Source organism: Lontra canadensis, unplaced genomic scaffold (assembly GCF_010015895.1).
Source record: "Lontra canadensis isolate GAN:19392208 unplaced genomic scaffold, GSC_riverotter_1.0 scaffold42, whole genome shotgun sequence".
Lineage (NCBI taxonomy): Eukaryota > Metazoa > Chordata > Mammalia > Carnivora > Mustelidae > Lontra > Lontra canadensis.
The window spans coordinates 10,682,669-10,693,727 of NW_022631036.1; the positions used below are offsets into that span (position 1 = coordinate 10,682,669).

At 33.7% G+C, this 11,059-nt stretch overlaps 1 long non-coding RNA gene across 1 annotated transcript in view; it reads left to right on the plus strand.

The window, feature by feature from the left end:
• Positions 1–10,224, plus strand: part of LOC116875600 — a 77,119-nt gene extending 66,895 nt beyond the window's left edge. Inside the window, exon 3 of the long non-coding RNA XR_004384233.1 lies at positions 10,186–10,224. This is a non-coding gene — a long non-coding RNA (uncharacterized LOC116875600). The remainder of the gene's footprint in view (positions 1–10,185) is intronic.
• Positions 10,225–11,059: the final 835 nt, after the last annotated feature.

An 11,059-nucleotide genomic window follows, 5' to 3' on the forward strand; every position in this document is an offset into this window, starting at 1 on the left:
TCATTACTTTTTATTTTTGATTACCATTCCATTTTATAAACATATTATAACTTTTTTATCCATTTTACCTATTCATGGGTAGTTGTGTTGTTTCCAGTTTGGGGTTATTGCAAACAAAACAGCTAATGGACACTTATATACAAGTATGGATCTATGCTTTCCTTGGCATGGAATGGCTGAGTGACTTTATGCATATGTTTAACTTTTCAAGAAACTACAAATAATTTTATAAAGCAATTCTATCATTTTACATTCCCACCAGCATAGTATGACAATCCATGCTCCTTCACACCCTCAGCACCCTTTGTATGGTCATTATTTTTACTTTCATTCAAGCTAATAAGTTTGCAGTGATAACTCATATTTTTTAAAAGATTTTATTTATGTATTTGAGAGAAAGCACATGCATAAGCAGGGGAAGGGCAGAGGAAGAAGGAGAGAAACAGACTTGGGACTGAGCAGGGAGCCCGATAGAGGGCTCGATCCCAGGACCCTGGGATCATGACCTGAGCCGAAGGCAGATGCCTAACTGACTGAGCCACCCAGGTGTCCTGTAACTCATACGTTTTTAATTTCATTTCCCCAATAACTAATGATGCTGAGAAATTTTTCGTACGCCTATTCACTTTTCATATATCTGCTATAGTGAACTGACTATTGAATATTTTTTGCCCATTTGTATCATTTGCTTTTTTATTATTGAGTTGAGAGAGTTCTTTCTATATTCCACCCAACATTCTTTGGCATATATGTGATTGCAAATTTTTCCTGCAAGGCTCTGTATTGTCTTTCCATTATTTAACAGTGTTTTTTGAAGAATGGAGGTTCTTAATTATGATGAAATTAATTTTATCATTTTTAAAAAAATAGAAAGTGTCTTATTATTATATCTATGAAATTTTTGCCGAGCCCAAGATCACAAAGATTTTTTTCTTCTTTTTTTTTTTTTCTAGATGTTTATAGTTTTAGATCTCCCTTTATAATTTCTGGCTCATTTTGAGTTAATTTTCCTCCTGGTGCAAAGCATAAAAGTTAACTTTGTCTCAAAAGGACCTGTTTTGAAAGACCACCTTTTCTTAATTGAATTGCCTTTGTAATTTTGTCAAACATTAACTGAATATATATATTTTTTTCATGTTTATATCTTTACCAGATTGAAGAGATTAACTAGTGCTTCTTTTAAAATCAAGAATGGATATTAGATTTGTCAAATGCTTTTTATGTATCTATAGAGATGGTCATATGATCATATTTTCTTTTTCATTTCATTATGATGATTTTGTTTCTTTTGACTAAATACTTTTCTATTTCTCTTTTATTTTCTTTCTTGAGTCATGGATTATTTATGTTTGTTAATTGGTTTCTAAATATTTAGTCAATTCCTGGAGATCTTTCTGTTATTGATTTCTAATTGAATTCTATTGTGGCCAGAAAGCATATATTTTTTAAAGATTTTATTTATTTATTTGACAGAGAGAGATCACAAGTAGGCAGAGAGGCAGGCAGAGAGAGAGAGAGAGAGAGGAGGAAGCAGGCTCCCTGCTGAACAGAGAGCCTGATGTGGGGCTTGATCCCAGGACTCTGGGATCATGACCAGAGCAGAAGGCAGAGGCTTTAACCCACTGAGACACCCAGGCACCCTGGGAAAGCATATTTTGAATAGTTTTATTCTCTGGATAATTTTGTTCACTGGAGGATCAACTGAAGAAAAAATATAGGAAAAAAGCAACTTATATTCAACAAAGTAGCCTAAAGCATTTCATATTAAAGAGAGCTCATTATTGTCATTAGACAAAAACCAATTATGATGCAATTTAACAAGAAGGTACATTTATAAGATAAAGAAATACAATAATCCTTAAGAGTTTGAAATGGTGCCCTATTTCACATACAGCAAAAATACATATATAAAGTAAAACTACGTGGAGATACCATTTTTATTTTTTGCAGAATTATAATTGGAAGCAACCTATGTATCCCTCAGAAAAGCATGGTTACACAAAACATTGTATTATCATGAACTAGGAGAGATATAGACCAAAAAAAAAAAAAAAAAAAAAAAACACTGCATCTCTTTTTGTAATGACAAAGTCTTCCAGTATATGCTAAATGAAAAATCAAAATTTATATTTATTGGGGCACCTGAGTGGCTCAGTGGGTTGTGTTTAACTCTTGATTTCAGCTCAGTCATGATTTAAGGGTCGTGAGATTGAGCCCCCCATTGGGCTCCATGCTGGGTGGGAAGACTGCTTAAGACTCTCTCCGTCCTGCTCCCTCTGCCCCTACATCCCAGTCAGGCTCTGTCTCTCTAAAATTAAAAGAAAAATCTATATTTATTAAACTATGATGCATGTATTAAAAATCATATAACATATGTTCCTCATATATTTCTCATTAAATATATTACATATTTCTGGAGTAATTTTTTAAAATTTGACAATATTATCTTCAATGAAAAAAGTTATTTTCTGGAAGACAAATGTGAAGGTCACACTTTTCACTGTATATCTCATTAATTCTGAATTATATTCTGAATTATGTGAATATATTACCTATATACAAAATTGTTAGTGATAAAAGATACATATATATTGTTATAAATAATTTAACAATAAAATTTCTTTCTAAATCAAATATTTATAACACAAATATACTATTCTATATATATGAACGGTTTCTAAAAATATACACAAAACACTAATAACATCAGTTGCCTCAATGACTTCAATAAATATATTTATAACATTTCAATGTGGAATTGTGTAAATAACTTAAATATTTTTAATACACTAAAGTATTAAGATTGAAGTATTAAGAAATGAAACAAAGTTGCAAGGGTCCAGATTAGATATAAAGCCACTGTTCAATTCGTGTAGTATCCTTGAACACTGTGTTTTGTGGTGTAGGATAGCTAGTGGTTGAGATTGTTTTGTGAGTTAGGATCTATGTTTGTCATTTTGAAAATTCTCTCTGTTTTTCTGAATTAATTACATTTGTCTGTGGACAAATGCGTCATTAGCATGTGAATAATAATCCTTATAGACGAATGCTAACTTTTTCATATTTCAAGTATTTATTTAAGTTCTAGTAAGTAACACATAGTATAATATTAGTTTCAGGAGTAGAATTTAGTGATTCATCACTTACATATAACACCCAGTGCTCATCCCAGCAAGTACCCTCTTCAATACCCATCACCCACTGAACCCATTCCTCCACTCACCTCCCCTCCCACAATCCTCTTCAGTTTGTTCTCTATAATTAAGAGTCCTATGTTTGATCCCTCTTTTCTTTTTCCCCTTTCCCCTATATCCTTCTGTTTTGTTTCTTAAACTCCACATATGATTGAAATCGTATAGTATTTGTCTTTCTCTTGACTGACTTTTTGGCTTAGCATAAAACACTCTAGTTCTATCCACATCATTGCAAATGGTAAGATTTCATTTTTTTTTTAAGATTTTATTTATTTATTTGACAGAAAGAGACACGGCGAGAGAGGGAACACAAGAAGGGGGGTGGGAGAGGGAGAAGCAGGCTTCCCGCTGAGCAGGGGTCTCAATGCGGGGCTTGATCCCAGAACCCCGGGACCATGACCTGAGCTGAAGGCAGACGCACAATGACTGAGCCACCAGGTGCCCCGATTTCATTCTTTTTTATGGATGAGTAATATTTTGGTGTAGCCACTCTGAAAAACAATACTGAAGTTCCTCAAAAAGTTAAAAATAGAACTACCCTATAACCCAGCAATTACACTACTGGGTATTTACCCAAAAAGATACAAAAATACTGATTCAAAGGGGCACATGCCCCCTGATGTTTATAACAACATTTTCTACAATAAACATATTATGCAAAGAGCCTAAATGTCCATTGACTGATGAATGGGTAAAGAAGAGGTGATATATATATATATATATATATATATATATATATATATATATATACCGCAATATTGCTCAGCCATCAGAAAGAATGAAATCTTGCTATTTGGCTAGATTTTATTAAGCTAAGCAAAAATAAATCAATCAAGAAAGACAAACACCATATAATTTCACTGGTATGTGGAATTTAGGAAACAAAACTGAAGAACATAGGTGTAAAAAAAGAGAGAGACATGCCATAAAACAGACTCTTAACTATAGAGAACAAATAGGGCTGTTGGAGTGGAGGTGGGTGGTGGGTGGGAGATGCAGTAAATGGGTGGTGGGTTGAAGAGGACATTTAACTGGGACGAGCACTGAGTGTTATATATAAGTGATGAATCACTGAATTCTGCTCCTGAAACTAATATTACACTATGTGTTACTTAAGAATTTAAATAAAAATTTGAAATATTGTTAAAAAAAAGCACTAAATCTTTTGGGATTGACTTCTTTTTTCCATTCAGCATAATCTCCTTGAGATCCATCCATGTAGCTGTGTGTACCAACATTTCCTCCTTTTTTATTGTCAAATAGTATTTCATAGTATGTATGTACCACAGTTTAACATTTCCCTACGAATGAGTCCAATATTTTCCTATTACAAATAAAGTTGTTATGAACATTTGTGTGTAGGTTTTTGTGTGGTCATAAGTTTTTATTTCTTTGGCATAAAGACCCTAGAGTGCAATTGTGGGGTTTTATAATTATATGAATATTTTTTAAAGAAACTGCTGAATTTTTCTACCTGTAAAAGCTCTAAGTTCTTATTCAGTTATTCTTATTTCTTCGGTGATTAAAGTCCTATAAATTAAATCTAGGCTTACTATTAAGATTTTTCTTCCCAGAAATTAGGATAGTCAACTGTTTAAATTAGAATATAGGCAGATGGTCAATGAATATGTGGTTCAATTCTTAGCCATCTATTTATAATATTTTAGTATTCAATCTGTTTTTTAAACAAAGCAGAACTAAATCTAAAATTACTCACTCTAATTCTTTTTAAGGCAGTTTTTTATAAGGGGCTTCCATAAATTTCACAGTTTAGATTTTAATTATAATCATCAATGATTATCTTCTTTCTTTTTAATTTTTTTTGTCATACTATTTTTAAAGATAATAGCTTTCAGAAATTCAATTCCTGGCACTTGGAACACTCATGGAAAAAGTGACAAACTAAATGTAATAGAATATAAACAAAATGACTAATAATGAGTAACCAAATAGGAATTAATTGGCAAGGGAAATCAATTTAGAGTTATAAAATAGTTTCGCCTCATTGATTTGCATAGCTCACTGAACAGTTACTATTGCTTGCCTTATATCCCTTTGGGTAGTTGTTCCCCAAGCTAGACTAAAATTATGGTTGGACTTCCTCCACAAAGAAGGACAGCAGATAAAGTCCAAGTATGCATTAAAACTAAGTTAACAGGGCACCTGGGTGGCTCAGTGGGTTAAAAGCCTCTGCCTTCGGCTCAGGTCATGATCTCAGGGTTCTGGGATCGAGCCCCGCATTGGGCTCTTTGCTCAGCGGGGAGCCTGCTTCCCCCTCTCTCTCTGCCTGCCTGTGATCTCTGACTGTTAAATAAATATATTAAAAAAAAAAAAACAAAAAAAAACTAAGTTAAGCTTTTCAGTGTTTCTTTCCAGGGTAAATTTTAAAGGGAAAAGGGAAAATAAATAAACAAATATTTCTGAAAAGTGGTAGGTTTAAGGTCACAGAGTTAGATATCAGTTCTATGTACATATAAGGGACATTTGTGACAGTTCAAATGAACGGTGGTTTCTTTTCACCATTTCTATTAGTGTGTGATGGCACCTACTTAGAGAGGGACAGTTTTTAATAAACATTCATTTCCAGACACAAATTTTCATATATATATGCCCTAAAAGTCTCATAAAGCAAAATTGCCTCCACGTTGTCCCATAGTCTTTGTCGTACTGTGGGGCAATCTTAAATATTTTTTTATTAGAAAAAAATATTGGTCTTATTTGTTGGCAACTTCACAATGTACTTTGTGTATATTTAGTTACTACTTTTCAATATGTAGGATTATTTGGTATGTAATTTATATTGCCTTTCTCTCTAGGTCTACTTTTAAAAGCATATTTTTCTTTGCATAAGCAAAATCATAGAACTTGTAGTTTAGTGTCTTGTTAGAGTTTTTACTTTTGGAGTAGGTAAATTTCAAGACATGTTAAAGTTTCCTAGGAAATTATTTCATTAAAAGATTTACTATATTTAATCTATATGCTTTATCTCTGTGGTTTATTATATCACACACATATATATGCTTCATTAAAATTAAACTTCATTATTGAAGTTCTAGTTCAACAATTATTGTTACATTATGAAATAATCCCTTAACAATGTTTTTATAAAAAAGCTCTCTAATTAAAATGATGTAGATCTTATCTTAAAATATTTGCATTATTAATTTGTTTCAGGTTTTACTGGCAGTATAAATGCATCTTTACATATAATTCTCTTTCTGAATGTTTCTCATACTGTTGTTAAAAACAGAAACAAACAGAGACCAGCCTTGAAAATTTCCCGAGCAGAAGAAAGTAGCTTAATCATACAAACAGCTTAATTTAGCTTATTTTGTAAGGCTATCTTGACCTGGATCATTTCTTGCTTGTGCCTCTAGAAATAATCAAAACTTGACCTGTTTCTCAAGGTTGATATGAGGTAGCCACTGAAAACTGTAATATTGTAGCCAATCACTGTGAAAAGGAAAAGTCACTGCTTTCTCACTACATAAGCTGCTTTATAACAATGTACCCCTGACCCTCATTCCATGCTCTGGCTTGAGTGTTCCTGGTTTGCAAACTGTCTGTCCTTTTGGGTTTTACCTCGGCTATTTTAAACCCTTGACATTATGTAATTCAATGTCTTCCCAGTTTTGCTTTGTCTACCTGTATGGTCTGAATTTATTGTTCAATTGAAGTTACCAACACGTTCTAATATAATTTATTAAAAAGTGATTGAAACATTTTTTGTCCTACTGAATATATGTGAGAGATAAATCTTGAATAAACTAAAATAATTCACAGATGAAAAGAAAAAAAGACCATAGAATTAAATAGATAAATGATACAAGCAACAATATAATGCATTGTTTACATGATTTATGTATGGCATTTGAAGAAAAAATATTATTTTGCAAAGATAATCGATCATGTAAAGGTTATCCATTTTGTTTTTACCCTCTTTCTGAAACAGTGATGAAGTGTTACTTATTCTTTTGTCACCTAAAATACCAGACTTTAAAGTGTATCAGTCCACTACTAACTGTTCTAAGGCAAAAGGATAAGAAAAATGGCCTCTTTTTATTTCTCTCAAAACTAGTTAAACGGAAGATCCACATTTTGTACACAAAGTATTTCGATACTGTGTTTACAAAGATACTTTTTATTAAATAGTGATTTAATCTTAGTTAAAAATTTTTTTTTAATTTTATTTTTTATAAACATATATTTTTTTCCCCAGGGGTACAGGTCTGTGAATCGCCAGGTTTACACACTTCACTGCACTCACCATAGCACATACCCTCCCCAATGTCCATAATAACCACACACCCCCAACCCCCCTCCCCCCAGCAACCCTCAGTTTGTTTTGTGAGATTAAGAGTCACTTATGGTTTATCTCCCTCCCAATCCCATCTTGCTTCATTTACTCTTCTCCTCTCCTACCCCCTTAGTTAAAATTTTAATAGTCAATTTTAATCTTATAATCAGTTTTGAGCAAGTTGAGTGTATAAAAATCATAATGATTTGCCAAAGATGCTTCTGAGAGTATTATGTCAGTCTGATTAGTTTTTCATTTAAACCACCTTTTATACACAATAGGGTTAACTGTGCTGCTTCAAACTTACTTTCCTAATTACAGAGTTCTTTCAAGGAAGAAGGAATAGAAAATAGGAAATAGTGTTTTTCTAACTATTTTTTCTTACTTTTAGATATATCTTGATACTTTATAAACCATTTGAATTCATTTTCCTGTAGGTTCCAAATACAAGTCCTTGTATGTTATGAAAGTAATAGGAAGAAGACATCAAATGAGAACACAAACACTGGCACCCCTTTATGTAGCCCTCATGCCTATGCTAATAGGTAAAGTTATCAACACCTTAGGCAGTGGGAACTGGGGATTGGGTAATGAGATAGAGATTTGAAACCCAGTCTGCCATTTACTGGCTTTGCTGCTTTGTTCATATCGTAGCACTACTCTGAGCTTGTTTCCTTAATCCTCAATGGAAGCAGTGATACCGTGTTACTGCATTGTTACCGCATCCTGAGATGATGTACGCACTGCGCATGAGCCGTGATGCACGTTGACTGAGAAATACCGTAGTTATCAACCCCATCGAACCCATTTCCTGCTTTTAATGTTAGGACAAATTTGGTGCTAGTGTTCCTATTGACAAGGGATGAGGCTGAAGATTTATTTTGAATGAAAACACCGTAATAGAGTAAAAATTAAATCATCAGTATAATACCTTTTAAGCCTAAGCCTCGTTATGATAATAGGTAAAACAGTTTTATGCAACCTGGATAAAACTCCATACAATCTATCCAAGTTGTCTGCGATCAGTTTATTTCTGGGAAGATGAAAATACTTTTTCAAGGAAACTTTGCCTTTACAAGAACATGTTCTGCCTTTGTAGAAACTCGGGAAAACATCATATGCACATCCAAGTCCTACTTTATTTCAGGGAATATATGTGAAGATAATGCAAATTCTGAACAGACTTGGATACCTGAGATAGACATGCATATGCTTTCCTCCTGTGATGAACACTGGGATCTAGAGTAAATTTATTTTGGGTGAACACAAGATTTGCTAGGAAGAGCTGCAAAAGTGCCTGTTTCATCCTAATTGATTGTTGCCACTTTTTTCTTCTTTCGACTGGAATTAGAATAGGTTAAGCCATCCTAGGGAGTTTTGGGGGCAGATGAAAATGTTTTGGAAGTGGATAGAGGTTGTGGTTGCACATCATTTTGAATACAGGAAAAGCCACTGAATAGTTCACTTTTCCCTCTCCCTTTGCCCCTTCCCTGCCCACTCCACTCCACTGTTTAGAAAACTAAAATTATTCTGTGCCATTCTCTGTGCACATATCAGGGAGCAGACAATGAGGATTTTTCACCTATTGATAGTATTAAAATTTCATGAACAAGATAATTCTTGAGAGGATTTTTTGCATTGTTTTTATTGAGGTGAAATTGACATAACTATAACCATTTTCAAGTGAACCATTCATGGTTCAATGATATTCAACAATGATATTCAGACTTCGGAGTAATAGTGCAAAGCACCAGGGGTCAATCAAATGTTAACCCTGATATTTCTTGAAACATCACCATAAACCAAAGAAATATTGTAAAAATAGTGTATGATTTGTCTGTTATGACACTTGGTATTACTGGGAAATGTGTGAACTGGCTAATCAAAATGACTTAAACTGCATGGTTTTTACTCTTTTGGGAACATTTATTAAACTTTTCAGTATCTATTAAACTGGAAATTAGTTTTCACACAATATTGACAATCATTTTTTTTAAATAAATTTTAGTCTTTTGGTTCCTTGAAGTCTTGTGCGTATCAGACCTTCATAGTTCACAGCAAATGGATAGCCCAGCCACAATGATCAGATCCTACAAATCCATGGCTTTGATTTGAAATTAGCTATGCTTTGGACTTGGGAATACAGAAACTTGTCAGTAGATGATTATCAGAATCCCCCAAAAAAAAGACATGAGACTGTGGTTTAGATGTGATATTGAAAGTGTATAGGTTAGAACAGGCTAAGAGAAAGTGAGATGACACCTTTTAGCTTCAAAGTAGGAAGTCTGTCCTTTGTTTCCCATCAGATTTCTTATATAGAGACATCTCTAAAGGAAAAAAAAAAAAAAAAAAAAAAAAAAAAAAAAATTATAGGAGCCAGGTAGCTAAAAAAAAAAAAAAAAAACCATGTACTCTAGTTTAACATTTTGGCTATTCAATATCCTTATATGCCCTTATTTCCAAACTTTCACTTTCACAAAAAAAAATGTTTAGGTCATTATAATATAATTATACCTTGAATAATAATGGGAAATGTCAAACTCCTGAAGGAAAATAGTAGTTTTTTTCAATTCTAAATTAAGTTTTTATTATAAGTATTTAGGTCCTAGATGGCAGAATTTGTTGTCTTGGTTAGTTCTATTTGCCTCTTATCAGAATCTGGAATACGTATTTTTTCCTGCCTGAAATGCTTAGGCCATAGTGCTCAGGAGGAAAATGCTGGAACAGGCGAGAGGAAAAATTTAGTCAGGAGATGGAGATTGGCCATTAGCAGAACCTCCAACTCCACCAAGAAAACAGAAGTATAAAAGATGGAAATCTCTGCCAATCCATGCAAAGGTCACACAAGGACCAATGGTAAAAGTTTTGGGGGGAATCTGAAGGAATTTGCCCTGGTATTTTTTAGTTCAATTCAATGTATAGAATTCACAAGCAACAACAAATCTAAAGAAAATAGAAAGTCAATTAGTAATTGCCTGGGACTCGGTGGGAAAGGGGTATTCACTGTAAAGGGGAACAATGGATCTCACTGAGTTGAAGGAAGTATCCTCAAACTGGATGGTAGTGATGGGTGCATACCTCGGTAAATTTTATACAGATCATTGAATTGTACATTTTAAAAGGGTGAGGGGGGCGCCTGGGTGGCTCAGTGGCTCTGCTTTCGGCTCGGGTCATGATCCCAAGGTCCTGGGATCAAGACCCGCATCGGGTTCTCTGCTCAGCAGGGAGCCTGCTTTCCCCAACCCCCTGCTGCCTCTCTGCTTACTTGTGAACTCTGTCAAATAAATAAATAAAATCTTAAAATAAAAAATAAAAAATAAAAGGGTGGATTTTGGGATACACAATTTATACCATGATAAAGCTGTTAAAAAAAATCATGGCAACTGAAGGCAGTATGATTTTAATCACTCCTCACCCTCCTGACCAAGGCTGCTGAAAGCAAATTCTGACAGCTGGATTTCCTCTAACAGTCACCTTTAAAGGGGTCTCCTGGAAATATCTAGCAAATTAGTTAGAAGGGGATATGAAAAAGAATTATGCTAAAACATCCCACAATTAAATATTCCCA